General features: G+C 47.2%; 2 protein-coding genes and 1 long non-coding RNA gene across 48 annotated transcripts in view; 1 reads left to right on the forward strand and 2 right to left on the reverse strand.

Moving 5' to 3' along the window:
* LOC103347106 (uncharacterized) overlaps positions 1–19399 on the forward strand; it is a 619502-nt gene that overhangs the window by 377916 nt on the left and 222187 nt on the right. For all 45 annotated transcript variants that reach the window (XR_011383700.1, XR_011383690.1, XR_011383692.1 and 42 more), the window contains 4 exons: positions 3095–3169; positions 13193–15332; positions 15865–16571; positions 18913–18987. The gene's annotated coding sequence lies outside the window, so the exon portion shown is untranslated. The remainder of the gene's footprint in view (positions 1–3094; positions 3170–13192; positions 15333–15864; positions 16572–18912; positions 18988–19399) is intronic.
* LOC127489621 (uncharacterized) overlaps positions 1–19399 on the reverse strand; it is a 265586-nt gene that overhangs the window by 29359 nt on the left and 216828 nt on the right. The gene's annotated exons all lie outside the window — the stretch shown is intronic.
* Positions 1090–17223, reverse strand: LOC138846237 (uncharacterized). 2 transcript variants are annotated; one of them, XR_011383708.1, is made up of 6 exons: positions 16491–17223; positions 10325–15723; positions 9404–9569; positions 3510–8129; positions 1906–1976; positions 1090–1440 (listed from the first exon to the last, which is right to left on the reverse strand). It is a non-coding gene; the product is annotated as an uncharacterized lncRNA (long non-coding RNA). The 2 variants fall into 2 exon arrangements; XR_011383707.1 differs by having other exon boundaries at positions 1096–1440; positions 1906–8129.

Raw genomic sequence — 19399 nt, forward strand, 5'->3', positions numbered from 1 at the left:
TGCTGTGGCCACAGGGATTTTTTTTTTCCTTTTAGCCCTCCTAGCAGCGGGCCCTTTGAAGCCATGGGGACAGTGATTTAGAGGTGAAAGATGGTAATGAAATATTGTTGGGGTGGATAATCTGTGGGCTACACAAGTAAATATTTGTTGGAGGAGCAGTCTCAGTACTTTGTTTCGTGGGAACCAGCTTGACACTTTCAGACCATCTAATTCCATGGAAATGCAATGCTGCTCCCCAGGAAGCTGCTCCCAGAGGAAATCCACAGTATCCTTTGTTTCCTTTTGTGTTCACACGAGCTTCACACAACAACCTTGAATTCTTTCCTTAGCAATGCCTTCTGGACAAATCTAGAACCTATTTCAACTGGGGGGTTCAGCAGGAATATTGTGGGATCCTCCAGACCCAGGGCATGGTTGACATGTTCCCCCTTGCAGTGCACAACCACCCATGGTTCCTCCTAAAAAGAGAGGCAAGAGTCCCCTTTGGCACTCAAATCTCAACCCGAACTCATTTGTCTGCGTTTTGCCACATTTCTTTCAGAGGACACAGATACCATGGTTAGACTAATGGATGACATCTTAGCAGCATGACTCAAGGGTCAGTGTTAGGTCTCACAATTCCTCCCTATCTGAAGGCTCCTCTTTCCCATATTGCTACCAGAACTGTGGGTTGTGCAGCTTCCCCGTGTTCTTGCTCCAATGCACAGATTAACTCAGAGGACGTCTTTCCCAGAGAAGACTCGTGAGTAGGGAAGTATGAAGCGGGAAGTAAGCTGAACAAGATAACGACACAAGGCAAGAGGCCTCCTGAGGAGTGAGATTTATTATTGCCTCCTGTAGCTGCTGATACACTCCCTGTGCTTCTGAAACACTGTTTTGTCCTTGTGTAGCTAGGTGAACATTGTCCCGGGAAGTTTTTGTTAGGTAAACTGATGTGAGTGATCAATATCTTTTATGCATATAATGAACTGCACCCATGTGAAGTGTACACCGTGTGAAGTGTTTACATATGTGTATAAACAAGTGTTCACTCTTGTTTATATACATATTCCTGTACCATGCAGCAATACCTCTGTGATTGCTTTTTTACAGAGAACTGATAGTGGCTTCAGAGGAACATAACTAGGGTAATACACACAAACTGCCAAACTCAGACACTCAGAACTGTAATACATGGGAACCCACAGAGATAAACCCCACCCCCATGCACAAGCCAGTGTCTTCCAGGGACCCCAGAAAATGATCATTACCCTTTATCAGGAAGTTAATTTCCCACCAGCGCACTCCTAGTCCTCTGTCATAGCAGGAATTGGGCGTCAGGTGGCCTTCCACACTAAAGCCCCCAAGATAGTCCCATTTGTGCTGTCATCTGGCCTATTCGTACTACAGGGAGTAAGTGATTCCCGAATACATACCACTTGCTGTTCGTATTGAGATCACCTGTAATTAGAAAATGGCACCATGAGGGTCTGAACACTCTGTGTCCCTTTGCACCTGACTTTAATGCCCTTGGTGACACTGGGAAACCCCGTGTGAAAGAGTGGTCCTATGGAGGGAACCCAAAGACGTGAGCAGAGCGATCACACTCAGGCCAGCAGGCATGAGCTCTTCATGGGGGACGTGTCTCTCCAGTCCACTGTGGTTGGAAGTCACAAAATTCCTTTCAAAAGAGGAGAAGTGCTGCAGAGAAAAGCTTGCTGTGGTCCAGTCCTGACAGTCATTTTGTCCCTGTGTCCCGGGTCAGCTCTCTGTTGGTGTAAACTCTCCCTCTCAGTGGCCCTCACCGTGCACAGGGTGTATCATGGACCCTATCCATGGTCAGATTTTTCTTCTCTTCATCTGGTTGAGAAAGGAAGAAGCCAAGGAAGGAACATTTCTGTTTTAGAGGAAGGCGGGGGCCCTTACCTCAGTGTACTCTGGAGTTTCTTTATCCTCTGTGTCACCAGGAAGCTCCTCCCATGCATCCTCCAGGGGCACTAGATGGACAGATGGTGACTGTCAGTACACTGGTGCATCAGGGAGCATTGGTGGACATGGGCATGGGGCGAGGGTTAAGGCCAAGGAGAAGAACGTGAAAGACCTGAGAAGTGGAGCCTTAAGCTTTCTAGCTCAAGGCAGCTTCATTCATGGAAACTATTTGGGGTCAATACCACCACGGTTGCTGTATTTCAGTAAGAGTCCTGGGACGACTCCTGCATGTTTAGAAGCCAAATAAACTGCTACTGTCGTCTTGATGTTTCCCAAGGTCACTACTACTCAGGGGTCAATATCTGTTTATTGTATTTGAATATGTCATCTCTCCTATGAGCTTCTGAACTTAATTAAAAGCACCCGTTATGGGGAGAAGGACTCAGTTGTAGGCAAAGCAACATGTTCATTTATTGCCAATCGCTAGTTATCAACACGGGTAAATAAAGATTTTAAAATGCTAAAATTCTGCCATTTACAAATGAGCACCAGTTATCACGCGGTAACTTTTCTCCTGGCCTTCCTTTTTTATTACTATAATGGTACATCTTTGTGGACTGTAGCATAAGAATCATTATATGCAGACAGTGTGTGATGATCAAATCAAGTGGGTTCACTTTTCCAGTTTCCTCAATATGTTTTATATTCTTTTGATTAATATTAAATGCTTTCATCTGTTTGGAGTATAGTGTGATGTGTCAGATATGTAAAGACTGTGTATGGTACAGATGAGGGCTATTAGCATTCCCCTTCCTTATTATGACAACTTTGGAGCCATTGAGCTCCTCTCTTCTATTTACTCCATTTATTCCTCCTGGATATTATGGGCTATTGTAAACTGCTGGTCTTCCTTTTCCACGTGATGTGTGCATACCCCTTGAGTCAACAGCTCCCCAGGCTCATGCAACCCAAAGCCAACGGCAGGATCATGGATCAAGGAAGTCAGCATGTGGTGGGCAGTGATGTCTCTCACCATGCTGCATAGGGGATTTGTGACAGGGTGACGAGCTCAAAAGAACCCTTCAGGGTGTGCGCTGCTGGGTTTGAGCAATGATTTCTAAGGCTCGTGTTGATGATCTATGAAATCCAATCAAGTGTCTCCCTTTTTCTTGTCTGTTTTGGCCAGGTGCTGAGGAAAGACTGGACCTGACAGAGGTGGACCTTTGCTGTCCACCATGGTGCCACACAGCTCTCAGAATCTGTGAGTTGATGAGGATTTCTGTCTGTGTGTTTCATGTTCATGATGCTGCCAAAGCCTGCAATTTGGTGTACCTATTGCTACTTGGATCATGTGACCACAGAAATCAGCTTATAATTATGTACAGCTTTGGGATCTCTGTGGATCTGATAGTTCTTGGCACATAAGTACTGGAACTCCCTTGCATGGTGGTGCTGGTTATCCCATGGCTGGGAGTTCACTGCAGGCCAGTAGTCAGAAGGATCAAGCTGGGGACTTATTTGCCTCTCTCACTTGGGCCATCAAGGTCTTGGGCAATTTGTGTTTGCATCATGTCTGTGTAAGCTGTGGAAATGTAACTTACCCTTCCGGCATTAGGTGGGGATGGGGTTGAATGGGTTCATTTACATAGAGTGCCGCCAGTGATCAGATTCTTCTCGACTTTTGAGAACTTGAGCTGTGCATCGGAATGCATTTTCTAGGGAAAACACACACACACACACACACACACACACTTTTAAAAAACATACACGATTAATCATAAAAACCTCACAACACTGATGCGCACAAACCCACACCATCTCTAAATGACCCAGCTCCTTCCAGGGCCTGCCTTAGATGCCCATGGCTATGCACTAGCCCATCTGTTTCTTTCACCACACCCGAGATCCTCTTATCCACCAGGAAGCTGGAATCAGGTTGAATCACCAGGGGAGAGCAGGCAGGAAGGTCCCACTCTCTCCTCCCTTCGGTTTCCCTCAACAACCGAGGGATTCCAGGATACATACAGTTTTCGCTGGATCTCGAGTCCGTCTGCAACCAGAGAGAGAGAGTCCCTGTAGGACCGTATTCTGTCTGCACAGGGCTCCTGCCGACTGTGGGAAACCTGATGGGACACAGTGCATGAGGCAGCCGCCCCCAGATAAAGCACAGAGCACACTTGTGTGCAAGACACGACCTTCCGCAGGTGATGGCGCATGTCTGTTTGCTTGGCAAATACAAGATGCTCTTTTAAGAATGAAAAGTGCTACTGAGGAAATGCTCCATACCACATAGCTTGTAAACGCTGCTGTCGTTTTTTAAATTTATTTGACAGATAGAGTTAGACAGTGATAGAGAGAGACAGAGAGAAAGTTCTTCCTTCCGTTGATTCACCCCCAAAATGGCTGCTATGGCCGGCGTGCTGCACTGATCTGAAGCCAGGAGCCAGGTGCTTCTCCTGGTCTCCCATGTGGGTGCAGGGCCCAAGCACTTGGGCCATCCTCCACTGCCTTCCTGGGCCACAGCAGAGAGCTGGACTGGAAGAGGAGCAACCAAGACTAGAACCCAGCACCCATATGGGATGCTGGTGCCACAGGCAGAGGATTAACCAAGTGAGCCACGGCACCGGCCCTGCTGCGGTCATTTTTGAAGACCATCTTGAGTCAGGTCTCATTTAATAATAGGCGAGCACTTAATTTATACCAACAGGAAAATTGTGGGAGTCATCTGCAATGTATGCAGCCAGATTTTCTATTTGAGAAAGAAAATTGATTGTAAACAAAGAAACAAAGGCACCCATACCTTGCCAAGCGGTGTGGCCTTCTCCTCTGCCCTGTGTTTGGTGTGTTCTTCCACCAGGTCGTCGGGGGCAGCTGGGAGGACACAGGGTAACTGTCATTAAATTCGAGTTGTGGACGAGTTAGGCAGGGACACTTGCCTACGTGGACACGGGACTAGGACTTGTGGGTTGGTGAGCAGTGAACAACATGGACAGTTCTGTGCTGCACTCAGTGACAGAGCAAGAAATAAAGCCAGCCCCACGCCCACAAGCAATTCAGAAAGGCCACCGGAAGCGGGCTCTGAACTGCTCGTGGACACTTTGGGGCCATCCTCGTAGGTGGGTAAAAGAAGGCCAAGCAGAGGGGTGGGAAATAAATGAGAAACGGGGTCTTGATTTCTTGCCCAAAGCAACCAAATCAATGTGAAATAGTTTGAGGTAGTCACGTGCTGTAGTGCACTGACTCCTTTGCAAGGTCTCATCACTGCTTCTGCCCATTTTCAGGCCATGGAAATCCCCAGTTTTTCTTGAAGTGTTCCAACATCACTTACCTCCATGGCTCAACATGAGCTGCTGCCTCATTGGCTGTCTGTTCTGTTGGATATTTGTATTTTGATATTTTAAGATTTATTTTATTTCTTTGAAAGGCAGAGGCAGGGAGAGAGTGGGGGTGGGGAGAGAGAATCTTCTATCTGCTGGCTCACCCTCCAGATGGCTGCAATGGCCACGGTTAGGCCAGGCTGAAGCCAGGAGCCTGGGTCACCTCTGGGTCTCATATGTAGACAGCAGGGGCCCAGGCACTTGGACCATCCCGCACTGTTCCCAGGAGCAGGAACAGCAGCTGCTGGGACTCAAACTGGAGCTCCAGTAGGGACAGGCTTTCCTCATGCACCACCATGCCAGGCCCTCTGTTGGGTGTTTTAAGTTGCTATGGGGAAGCAGACATATTACTTATTATTTTAATCATTTGGAAGGGAACACTGCAGTGGCATGAATTATTTGACGATGCTGTGCATACCTTATTCCTGTGTGCTGCAACTGTTGTCATCATACCCACTGTAAATTCTGCAGTTATTAAGAAAGAAATTTACCTTCCCCTCTCCTTCCATCCCTGGCTTATCTGTACTTTCAGTTCCTTTTGGTTTGTTTCTTGTGGACATGCCACTTTAAGGGAAACACGCAGTGTTTGCCTTTAGTGCTTGCCTTTTTCAGTAAGCATTGTGTGTTACCACGTCCGTCCATGTTGTGGTATACATCAAACTTTGATTGTCTATATACTCCATTTTCATCACACGTTCATTTGTTGGTGGACACTGGGAAATACTCCAGTTCTGTGTCTCCACCTGCTGCCTGCTATGAGCGCTGGGGTAGAGAGATACCTGCTTGCCCCCTGCTTTCCACTTTTTGGTGATTTATACCACAGGTGGTATATGAGGTGAGAAACTACCTGATAGTCCTTAGGTACATGATAGGGATTCATGTCGAAAATGAAAGCAACTCAGTTAAAAATGGTAAATTGACACGTGCACAGTGAAAGTATCCCAGGAGCCAGCATGCATAGGGAGCAGTGCTCAACACCATCTGCTGTAAGGAACCATGAACTGAGATGACAATGAGTCCAGGAACCATGAATCAGGATACTGTGACCCAGGCATCCCACTGCCACAGAGAAGGCCAACAAATGATCACACCCACAGCTGTGACAAGGGCTCACAGCATTGTGCAGAGAAAGTGCAACTGTCCAATGGTGCTGTCAGTGAAGAGGATGTGGTATAACCTTGTCTTCAGGGCACATGTGCCTGCTTGATGAAGAGGGAGAAAGGCACGGTTCATGCTAGAGAATTGCTGGACCTTGGAAACATGGTGCTGGGTGGGAGAAGCCACACACCAAGGGTCACCTTTCCTGTGGTTCTGTTTATATGAGAAGTATGTCGCAAAGAAATTCAGAGACAAAGTACATTCATGATTGCCAGGGCCTGGGATTAAGTGAAGGGAAGAGGATTGGTCAGTGATAAGTGGTTTCCTCTGGAGTGGTGGTGAAATGGTTTTTGAAATCTTGCAGGTGTCTGCACATCCATGCAAATATTTAATAAAACGACATCAGTGTTTGATTTAGCAGGTGATTTTTGGGATGAATCCTTTACACATCAGTAACATAACAAGAAAATGGTCCCGGAACCTGCATCTTAGTGTAGTGGGCAAAGCCTGTCTCCTGCAATGCCAGCATCCCATATGGGCTGGCATTGGGTTCATGGACCAGCTGCTCTGCTTCAGTGCAGCTCCCCGCAAATGGCCTGGGAAAGCAGTGGAAAATGGCCCAAGTCCTTGGGCTCCTGACACCATGTGAGAGACCCAGAAGAAACTCTTGGTTCCTGGCTCTGGACCAGCTCAGCTCTGGCTGTTGTGGCCATTTGGGGAGTGAGCCAGAAGATGGATGATTCTCTCTCTCTCTGTCTCTGTCTTTCAAATAAATAAATAAATCTTTTTTAAAAAGTAAAGGGCCCACCTTCCAGGCTTAACTGACATCAGAAGAGCTTGAAGGTCATCAGCTCTGTCCTTACAACAACAAGAAGTCTGAACCAAGTGGAAACGGAAGGCTCCACTTAGAACCCTCAGACAGTGGAAGTTCCCAGGTGAGCCGCCACCTGAAGTTTCTGCCTGCAGAGGACAAAGCCGACAGCCACAGCCAACATCGTCTCACTGGAGAGGGGTCACGGAGCCTGTTGCTCACAGGAACGCATACATGGGAATGGCCTGCAGAGGCTGCGTGTGCACCTGCTTCCCAGTGAGCACCCGCAGGGTCCAGTCTCACGGGGCCACCACACTCTCACAGGCGTGTGCTCCACGAGTCCACCATTCTCATGCTGAAGGTCAGAGGAAGTCCACTGTGGGCTCAGGTTAGGGGGAAATTGCAACTGGAAATAGTCGAGTGGGGAAGCTCTGGTAGACAAAAAACTGAGGTAGAGCATAATATGACATAATGCTTCCCTTCTCACTGCCAACAGGGTGTTCACGCAACAGCAGTGAATGACAGTGGAGCAGCAAATACGCCCGTCCAGGAACAATCAAGGCAGACGCTCTCCAACTGTCTACAGCAGTCTTTACTGTGCATGTGCCTACAACAGAGCGTCAAAATCCTTGAGGCCAAAATTAATGGAGCAGAAAGGCAGACCAGTTCACGGTTATCATTGAAGACTTCAACACCACGTCACAAGTTACTGCCAGGCCCAGTAGGAGGGGACAAGTGAAGGCAGAGTGGCAGAGAACAACACCAGCGTGGGATCTGTCGTGCTCCCCTGCCAGATATGTCGTCATATCGTCATATGTCGTCACAGCAGGACCTGGGAAGGGGCCTTCGCTGGCCACGAAGTCACTGGAGGTTGAGTCACTTAGGTTGAGTTGATACTGGAGTAGGGTGGGCCTGTTCTCATCTGACCAGTGTTCCTACAAGATGAGAAGAGAGGCCAGGGGTGGGAGAATGCCATGGGATGGAGGGAGAAGAAATGCAAGGGCTGCAGCACCCACCCAGGAGACCCAGGGCTTCCAGGAGCCCGGCACAAGCTGGGAAGTGAAGGAAAAGGTTCTCTTATGATTTCTGAGGGCGCCTGGCCATACTCGCATCTGGAGTTCTGACACCCAACATGCAGACTCACGAGACAATGTTTCTTGTACTTCAAACCAACCAACCAACCTGGAACTTGCTTTGACTGCTCTAGGAATCTAATCTGGGCACCATCAGCCAACCAGATTCTATTGCCATTTAGAGAAATTTCAGCAGCCAGAAACACATTCTTCTCTGGGTCAGATCAAGTTTCCACGGTAGACCAAAGAATGACTCCTTTCACACACAGTACTTAAAATAATACATGTTATACAAAATACACTACTTAGTCATTATGGTATCGCACTAGAGTTCAATAAGGAAAGATTGCTTGGAAAATCCCCCCAATAAATATGGAGGCTATATAACATACTCTCCAAAACAAAGGGGTCCAATGTAGAGTCTATGGAAAAGTTAAACTATTTTGAACAAAAATAGTCTGTGGGTTGTATTGAAGCAGTGCTCAGGAGGAAAATGTTACCACTGAATGAAAGACATTAGAAAATGAGGGTGATCTTCTCTGGCTCTCCTTCTATCTCTGAGACTCTGGCTTTCAAATAAACAAATAAAAATCTTTACAAAATAAAAAGAAAAGAAATCAGGGTGATTTACAATAATAAGGGATTCTTATGCCCTGGGAAACCAGAGGGCCAAAGGGCAACACAATGCATATTACACATATAAAAGAAACCAATGTGATAAAAAAAAAATAGGAACTCAATAGGGAAAACCCAAAAGTCAAAAATCAGATCTTTGAAAAGATCAGTAAGATTGTGATACCTCTCCCTCTCCAAGCACAAAAAAAAAGAAGAAACATTGTATTGTCACATCCTTGCCACTGATAGCAAGTACAATAAAAAGAAAATAAGGAATTACTTTGCCTACTGTGTGCCCACAGATTAGACAGATTCCGTGAAACAGACCGATTACTCCAGAGTCAGAAACTACCCACACTAAGCAAGGGGAGATGGACCCTCTGAAGAGCCTTTACAATTAGGAAAGACATGAACGTATGAGTTTGCAAGAAAGTAAGGTGCTAGGCTGAGATGGATTCATTGGTCAATCGCATCCCATTCTTACCAAGAAAACGTCATGCCACATAATCGTAGGTACTTACCCAGTTAACGTTAAGAATAATGTCCTCACAGAACCTGCCACAGGAATGCTCCAGGTGGCCTTCTTCCTGCTTGCTGCAATCAGAAGCCACTAAGAAGTCCTCTAGTACTGGGAGGACCGTCAAAGATGGGATGTTGCTCAGTGATGACAATCATTCAACAATCAGCCTACAAAAAGATTTAAAAGAATTCCTAGATCTGTCGCCAAGTCACAGGGACCTGCAGACTCAGTGGCTGCAACTCTAGGAAATTCTGAACAGCACGAGTATAAATGCAGTAAAATGACCAGTCCTGGGTCATGTTCTGGGGTCTTTCGGGGGTTCTGGGAGACACGGGTAGAGATGAACGGGTGATGCTCAGGTCATGTTTAGGGCAGTGAAACCACTGTGTATTGGTGGTGAGTGGCCTGAGGCATCTGTGGAACTCAGAGAACTCTACCACCAGAGTCAGTCTTGGTGCCAACTTCAGAGCTGAGTAATAACAACCTGTCACTGTTGGTTCAGTTTCTATAACATATGTATCCTACCAGTGGAAGTGTCAATAGAAAAAGGGAAACTGGGAATTCAGTATGAGAACTTTCTGAACTCTATATTCAATTTGCATGCTCATCTCCAACTGTTACTATTAATGTAGAATCTGGTGACACTGTCTCAGGAAGAGGCCTGCTTCAGCCCCTGTTGCACCATCAGGTAAATGTCTGAACATTAGCCTGAGAGGTTGCCATTGACAGTGAACCCAAGGTTAAGTTGTTAATACAGCTTTCCCCTGTACTGGGCACCCTGCTGATTGATTTGACCATTTTACTGTGCGTACATGGAATAAAAGATAGCATAGGCTTTTTAAAGCTTTGTCATCACCATGAGACCTTGAATAAAGTAGAATCTTGACTTTTGAATGAGCTTGATGATCAATTTACACTGTACCTTCGTCGACTCCTTCACAGGGTGCATCCTGTTCTTTGGCAAGACACGGATTTTTCTGACTTTCTCGATAGGACGGACGGTAGATCTTCTTGACTTCCGAGTTGCTTTTCTTCTTAAACTCTGGAGACAAGATCCTGGAACAGTATGACAGTACAGACAGCTGTTGACATCCCACTGGCAGGAGACCACAGGGAAGTGTGTGCTCATTTGGCTGAAGTTCTAACTTTGGTGCCAGTTTTCACCTTGAGTATTACAGAGCCACCTCGTGAATCAGAGTTGGATACTAGGCAGATGTGCAGTGTGGTGAACACTTCTACTCGACAGTCTGATAGTGCGGGTGAATACCTCACTTGAGATGAGACTGTGGACAGGCATCAGAAGACAGTGGCTGAGAGCAGAGGGGCTGGTACCAGAAGGTCTGTGTTCAGCTCCTGGAGGGAAGCTGCATGTACCTGGGAAAGTTGCGCAGGCACCACCCCACCCCCACCCCCGCAGTGTCTCAGGTCCCTATTATGAGATAGAGAAATAATGCTATGTCCGTGTGATGTGTTGTCAAGCTCAGGTGATTAAAAACACATGAAGTTTTACCGAGCTGATGCTGCATAATTGTCTGAAATTGTTCACTCTCCGAATGTCAGAGAACGAGTGTGTCACTCGGTAGTGGCTGCATACAGGGAGGGTTCTTGGATGACCCCTGAGGCAGACAGGGTGGGAGTTCCTCTTCCCCTGTCCATGGATAGGAAGCTTTCCACGTGGAGAATCTCTGATTTCCCACGCAGCCCACAGCACAGCCCCAAGCTATGGGCAGCTCAGCTGTTCCATGTAATTTATAATTAAGCAAATGTAAATTTAGGGATTGTCAGTGACTTGTCCAGAGTCCCCACATTGACAGGTGATGGATCTGGGGCAGGATCACTGTGTTTTCCTGGGAGACAGAAGGCTCTGAACACCTGGAATGTCCACTTCCTGCCCTAGAACCCTGGGCCAGGAGCTCCTCTCACTCTTTCTCAAGTGCTCCAGGACCAGGCTTTCCTTGGGAACAGGATGTTCTGGGAAAAGTCCCAGAGACAAGAGAAACCACAGCCCACTGGTGGGGGTCATGAGCATGAAGGTTCACACTCAGAGCTGGTACAGCCTCTGCCCCTCTCAGACAAGTATTGGAGGCTGCTGAACTACTTTCTAAGAAACACAGGTCTACTTAAGGCTTCTGTGGCGTTAAAAAACACCTGACTTTCATCAACACTGAGCCCTAGGAACTCCTCACCCCTCCAGAGACCCTGCATGGACAGGAGGCACAACTCTCTCTCTTGTCAGAGAGGCACCTGTCATCAAGCCTGCCCCCTCCAAATCCAGTATTCTGCCTGAGGACCACCAGGCATGCCGCTTGCCTCTCCCTTTAAATGTCCCCATCACTGACTCAAAAGTACTGTCCCTCTGTCCCACTTCCTTGAGAGCCCCAAACAGCAGGGTGCATGTGTTCATCCAACCCGTGGAAACTCCACCCTGAGATCCCAGTTTCTTTCCATTGTGAAAACAAAAATCTCTGTATTCAGACTGTTCTTAACAGACTTGGTCTCAGATGGCAACCTCTATATTCAGAAGAGATTGGCTTGAAAGTTCCCTTTTGTAAGATGCCTGTGTTGTGTCTGGTCTCAATTTCTCCTGACCAGATGAATGTAGTATGGGTTTCTTCAGTCTTTTCTCTGGAGAGGTGTGAGCAAACTTGGCATTAGAAATAAGGTATTTTCTAAATTTAAGATGTATTTATACAAATGCTGTTGATTTTTGTGTGTTTTTATATCCTGCAAAAATGCTCAGGATGACCAGCCATCAGGGAAATGCAAATAAAAAACCACAATGAGATTTCACCCCACCCCAGTCAGAATGGCTGTCATCCAAAAATCAAAAAATAACCACTGCCGATGAAACTATGGAGAAAAGGTACCCTAAATACACTGTTGGTGGGAATGGAAGCTGGTATAGCCATTGTGGAAGACAGTGTGGAGATTCCTCAAAAAATAGATCTGCCGTATGATTCAGTCATCCCATTTGTGGGAAGATACCCAAGGGAAACGAAATAAGCATGTGAGCGAGTTATCTGTACCCCTGTGTTGATAGCAGCTCAATTCACAATAGCTAAGGTAGAGAATCAACCCTTATTTCCATCAACTGGTAACTCATTAAAGAAAATGTGGTACAAATATACACGATGAAATACTACTCAGCCATAAAAAAGAACGAAATTCTGTCTTTTGCAACAAATGTATGCAATCGGAGGCCATTATGCTTATGAAAGAAGGCAGATCCCAAAAGACAAATATATGCTTTCTCCAGTTGGTTGTAGCTAATATATAGAGTACAAAAAACATAATGTATATCAAGCTAAACTGACATCTTATGATTTGATTGTTGTCTACAGCTCTTGTCTCTACCCTTGTAAAACAGAGATCTATCTACATTTTACTTGTGGAGATCTTTGGTTAAAGGAGTTTTGAACCGGTGATTGTAAAGTAAATTGAAATTTTGTCATTGCAAAAAATTTAAAGAAAAAAATAGGAGAAAGTTAGGGGGATGGAGTAAGAGAGAAAATGTTGTATTCTTAGAGTCTTATCTATGAAATTCATGAAACCCATTCTCTATAAATAAATTAAAAAGTAAGTCAAAAAAGAACTCAAAAAAGAAATATTTAAACACAAGCTTAATGGCTTGTGATACCTTTCTTACCCCTTGACCTATTTCTACATCATCAGGTATATCTAGATCAAACAACTTATAAGTTGTTCCATATTAAATTAAAATTGTATTCTTAGAAATGCCATTAAACATCTCCCTCATCTTTTATTCCATTGTTCATATTCCATGTTTTAGCAGAATATCTGAGGCTGCGCAGACTGACAAATGGGCTTCAGGACTGCGGGCACTTGGACGGCCGTTAAGCGGTGCTTTGGGATGCTCCCACCCCTACCAGAGTGCAAGTTCTCAGGTCACGGCTCCAGTCTGGAGTCTACGTTGCGGCTACTGTGCAGCCTGGGAGGCAGCCGATGATTGCTTGAGGAATCGAGTCTCTGCCACACACGTGACTTCAATTCCCAACCCCTGACTTCAGCCTGGCCCATGCCTGGCTGTGCAGACACTTTAAGAGTGAACTGGTGGGCCGGCGCCGCGGCTCAATAGGCTAATCCTCCACCTGCAGTGCGGGCACACCGGATTCTAGTCCCAGTTGGGGCTCCGGATTCTGTCCCAGTTGCCCCTCTTCCAGGCCATCTCTCTGCTATGGCCCAGGATGGCAGTGGAGGATGGCCCAAGTGCTTGGGCTCTGCACCCCATGGGAGACCAGGAGAAGCACTTGGCTCCTGCCTTCGGATCAGCGTAGTGCACCGGCCGCAGCACACTGGCTGCGGTGGCCATTGGAGGGTGAACCAACGGCAAAAGGAAGACCTTTCTCTCTGTCTCTCTCTCTCTCACTGTCCACTCTGCCTGTCAAAAAAAAAAAATAGTGAACTGGTGGGCCGGCGCCGCAGTTCACTTGGCTAATCCTCCGCCTACGGCACTGGAACCATGGGTTCTAGTCCCAGTTGGGGCGCTGGTTCTGTCCCGGTTGCTCCTCTTCCAGTCCAGCTCTCTGCTGTGGCCCGGGAAGACCTTTCTCTCTATCTCTCTCTCTCTCACTGTCTGACTCTGCCTGTCCAAGAAAAAAAAAGTGAACTGGTGGATAGGAGATAACTCTGTATCCTTGTCTCTAGGCCTTTCAAACAAGTAGGGCAAATGCTTTACAACTTCAAAAAGTGTATTTGAAAGAGGCTGATGGCATATGTTTGGCCAAGGAATTCAGACGCAAGTTGAGATGCCCATGTCCCTTATTGGAGTTCCTGCATTGGTACCTGGCCACATCTCATGACTGAAGAACCCTCCCGGAGCAGGACTTGGGAGACGGCTGGGATGGCTCAGAAATGATATGACTGCCACCCTCCTGAGAGCTCTGGGTTGTGGTCCTGGCTCCCAGCTCTGGCCTGTGTGCAAGCTCGTGTGGGCATTGTGGAGTGACTGGGTGGAAGGGAGAGAGTGCTGTCTGTCTCCAGTCCTCCCACCTCCTCTGTCACCCTCTCCCTCTATCCTCTCCCCTCCTCCCTTCTCCATCTCTGTCACTCTGCCTCTATAATTTAAGATGCTTACTTAGTATACACACACACACACTCACACTTACACACACATACTCTCACACACACACGTACACACATACACTCAAAAACACACTGAGCCTTGAAAGTCGTGCTCAACTGCCTCAGAGAGAATGGTCATCAGGGAGCCCATGTGATGTGACCACCGTGGAGTCAGGACCCAGAGAGCAGGGAAGGGCAGTTGTCCTCTCTCAGACAGGTCTCTCGTGACAGCTCCCTGGGTCCCGTGGGAGCTACGTTAATCCCTTCAGTGGCAGCCCACGGTGACCTCATTACTTCACGCTTGTCTCTGCCTCTTAAAATTTCCTCTTCCTTCGCTACACTGGGGACCAAGCTTCCATCCCAGAAACGTTTTGGCGACACACTCAGACTGCACCACACAGAGCACTGTCCCCCAACTTCTAGAATTCATGCTGGGAGATACTGATGCGGTGAAACCCCGCATCACCACAGATGGCGCTGCTTTTCCTCAGGGGTCACTCAGCCGCACGGGCGGGTGGGCAGGGGAGGGGAGGGAGAGGCGGTGTTTGGTTGTTCAGCAGGGAGACTCGTAGGGTCTGCAGCTCGAGAGAAAAGTTGTGTGTGAGCATGAGGGGCAGTGGGCAAGGGCAGACAGAGAGACAAGGAGAGAGAGAGAGAGAGAGAGAGAGAGAGAGAGAGAGAGAGAGAGGCAGTGACTGAGTAGAAGGAATCAGTTCTTACATTGCCCAGCATGGTGGAATTTGCTGCAGTTCACAATAATCTCTCTTTTGTGAGCAAATAGAAAAGGGGAGTTCAAAGGACCCAAAACTAAAGTGATGATAAAGAGAGGAAAACTTTACCTTGATTTGGTGAGTACCTGTTGTCCACATTTATTGATCTGTCACACCATAGTCAATAACTATTGGCCGTTACTAAGTGCTGGTCTCCGACTGTTTCAAATGTTTAATGAGAGGACAGTGGTGCAGGATCTGTCTTGTTCATCACACACTGAACACGCGGATGGAAGTGGAGTACGTACAGGCCGAGCCCTGGAACGAAGCCCGCACAGTGTCGGTGCTGCTCGGTTCTGGGTCAGTCGATGCTGAAGGTTCTGCAGCAGTGTTCCAGAAGCTTCTTCCAGAGCCGGGCCTCACGGGGAGTGACGGAGGGGAGGGAGGAAAGGCAGATTTCTCGTCCATGTCTGTGCCTTTTACCTCCACTACACCCATGCTGTTTCTCTTGTTGTGAACATGCAATTTTCTTTCAAATAAAATTGGATAAGATTAAATTTAATAAATACATAAATTATATGTAAATATATAAATTGTTTATGTGATTATATAAAGAAAATAAATATACATATTATGAATATAATCATGCTATTTTGCTCCTGGCCTAAAGGGAGAGCAGTCCAGAGGAGACATGGTGGTGATGGCCCACATCTCCTTGTTGATGCCTGGGGTCTGAGGGAAGAGCTAGTGGCTGGGACTGAGTCCACAGCGAGGAGCTGGCGTCGTCTGGAGACACCGTCACTCAAGACCAGCAGTGGAGCTGGGTTCAGACTGAGGGCTGCAGGAAACCTCCTGTGTGGCCTTGGCGTCCTGCAGCAGGGGAGCCCGGGGCATGCAGAGTGCTGGTCTGGTCAAGGGCTCCACAGGTGAGCGACACCAGTGACCTGGCAGAGGCCCCTGGCATTTCCATAGAACTCTGGAAGTCCCACAGAGTGCCTTCCACACCGTGGGACAGTGCTGGGCAAACCCAGGGGCCGCTCTGGTTCAGAGGGAGGAGAGACGCCAATGAACATGTGTAAATCAGCTATGTGCACAGACTACTTTGTTCTGTTCCTTAACATCTGTACAAGTTATTTGTGATGCAGGTTGTGAGATGCATAAAACATCTTCAATGGCCTCTTGCCTCTGAACTTGACTTATGAATATATTAGTGTTCTGTGTCTTGCAGCTTATTTGGGGAAGGATGACCAGAGTCTTTAGAATAGATCTAAAACTTCAGACTTTGATGTCACTCACCACAATATTGTCTGGAATTCCAAAAATGTTCCATCAGCGGTGATCTGGGTCTTTCTGGATTTGACATTTGATAGAAGTTGGGTAAGTGAATATCATATATTTTTCCTATGTGACCCTGTCATTCAAGGCATAGAATTTATCTGCGATGTCACTGCCAATTAAAACTGAAAACAGGCGGAGGATGTAACGATGCTGAGCAAAGAACAAATATAATTTCGTTGTCCTCCAAGACACATATCGACAGTCGGTTTCTGCTGTTAGGATTACCTGAAAAATGCCTTCCTCTGTGGGCCTCAGTGAGTACCACGCAGAGAATCCAGGAACTCAAAGGGGAGAATGTAACACAGAAACTGTCGGTCTGCTCTACAAATGAAATACTGGCAAGATGATAAATGGTGCCTTCAGCCTCTTGCTTCCAGACTGTGCAGACGGGGCGTTCAAGTAGCAGATTCTTCCATAAACTTGAACTTCTTTCCATGGTTGTGCTACTACCTGGTTCCCTTTTCAGTTGACTTTAAATGACAGTGGGGCAAGCAGTTATGTCCTTTGCATTTCCATAAAATGAGAGTTTTGCTCAGTCTTCACAAATCACAAAAATTGTTCAGTAGCATGCAGTTTAACTTTTATGTTTGTAAAGCTTCTATTCTTCTTGTAATTTTATTCCTTTGTTGTCTGAGAAGATAAATGTATAATTTCATTTTTTAAAGATTTTATTTATTTAAAAGGCAGAGTTAGAGAGAGAGGGAGACACAGAGAGAGTGGTCTTCCATCCACTGATTCATTCCCCACATGGCCACAATGGCCGGACCTGAGCCTATCCAAAGCCAGGTGCCAAGAGCTTCTTCTGGTCTCCACGTGGGTGCAGGAACCCAAGCACTTCAGGCATCTTCTACTGCTTTCCCAGGCCATAAGCAGGGAGCTGGATGGGAAGAGGAGCAGCTGGGACACGAATGGTGCCCATCAGGGATACGGGTGCCATAGGCGGAGGCTTAGCCTACTACGCCACAGCACAGCCCTACAACTTGCATTTTTTATTCAGCATTTCATTAACAATGTTTAACTCATTAAAAATAAGCTGCAGAATCATAGCATTAAGCTGTAAGATGCATTGGAATGTGTTGAATCTGGCTGCTCCTACAGAATGCCTGTATTTCCCTCATCTCAGTTTTTGGTTGTTATAATATATAATGCTGAAATCAATGTTCTTTCCTATAAATGTGTGGCACAGCGGGTCAAACCGCCACCTGCAATGTGTGCATCCCGTATTGGCGCTGGTTCACACCCTGGCTACTCCACTTCCAATCCAGATTTCTGCTAATGGCCTGAGAAAAGCAGAGGAACCTGGCCCAAGTGCCTGGGCCCCTGCCACCCACTGGGGACACTGGATTAAGCTCCTGGCTTTGGACTGGCCCAGGCTTGACTTGTAGCAGCCATCTTGGGAGTGAATTGGCAGATACAGACTCGATCTCTCCCTGCCCCGCATTGTAATTCTAGCTTTCAAATAAATTTTTAAAAGAATAATAAAATAAGAGACATAAAATTGTACATGTTTAACAGGCACTAGTATGTTATGGGCAAACAAAATCCCTAATGCACACTCATTGGAAGAAATGGTACCAATTTTGCCATCTTGTTCTCTTGTGAATACTGTTTAAACTTTATGTGTCAAGGTCATGGTCGTTGCCTCCATCTTCTGAACTTTAAGCCTGAAATACCGTCTCCAGCCCCACGTGACAGGATCGTGTCGATTGTTGGAGGACTTCCTGGTCCACCGGGGCTGCGCGGCTCTGGGCGCCCCTGACAGGCCGCTCTCCTGCAATCCACGACCCCAGACCTGGGGACTGGCCCGCGCGGCCGAGGTCGAGGGCGGTGTCCCTCGTGCAGCGGGGGCAGTTGTGCTGGAGCGAGCTCCGAGGCGGACGTCCCAGGGCCACGCGGGATGTCCTCTCCCTGCCCGGCGGGAGGGAGGTGGTCCAGGTCCGTGCACCTCCATGCTCCTGTCTGGCTCTGCCCCTGTACGTTAGTGCCGGTGGTCAAGCGCCCCCCATCGTCCACTTTTATATCGTCCAGTGAGGCCGGCCAGGTGGCGGGTCCTGAGCGGGAGGTGGGGGTGGGGGAGTGGGGGCCCAACGGACGCTCGGACGGTTACAGTTGGGGCTGATTGACCGGTGCGTGGTAGGAGTTAGCGGTTGGGTGGGTGATAGGGCGTGAGGCTTGCTGTGGTAAAATAATGCTTATGTAACTCATTTTCGTTATATAGAAGTTATAGTGATTAATATACAGATACTAATGTGTGTAATCACAGATACTAAGATACGTTGAATATATATAACAAATATGCATTGTATAAATCTTAGTACTTATATCAGAATATTAGAATGCTATGATTATTTGTAATTATTAACATTGTTATAAATACTAGAAACCCACAGAGGCAGGACCTGCAGCTGCGGAGAGTTGACTGCATTGTTCCAAAGCTGCAGCCCTCACTGAACAGGTAAGCTTAAGTCATTCCATCTGCCACAGCCACCATTTGGCTCCAAGTGTTTGATGGAAACCAGCGAGAGCCGGCACAGTGGCTCACTTGGTTAAACCTCTGCCCTCGGTGCTGGCACCCCATATGGGCGCCGGGTTCTAGTTCTGGTTGCCCCTCTTCCAGTCCAGCTCTCTGCTGTGGCCCGGGAGGGCAGTGCAGGATGGCCCAAGTGGTTGGGCCCTGCACCCACATGGGAGACCAGGAGGAAGCACTTGGCTCCTGGCTTTGGATCTACGCATCGCCGGCCATAGCAGCTATTTGGGGGGTGAACCAATGGAAGGAAGACCTTTCTCTCTGTCTCTCTCTCTCACTGTCTAACTCTGCCTGTCAAAAAAAAAAAGAAAGAAAGAAAGAAAAAAAACAGTGAGTGTGC

The sequence above is a fragment of the Oryctolagus cuniculus genome, chromosome 17 (assembly GCF_964237555.1).
Source record: "Oryctolagus cuniculus chromosome 17, mOryCun1.1, whole genome shotgun sequence".
NCBI classification, from domain to species: Eukaryota; Metazoa; Chordata; class Mammalia; order Lagomorpha; family Leporidae; genus Oryctolagus; species Oryctolagus cuniculus.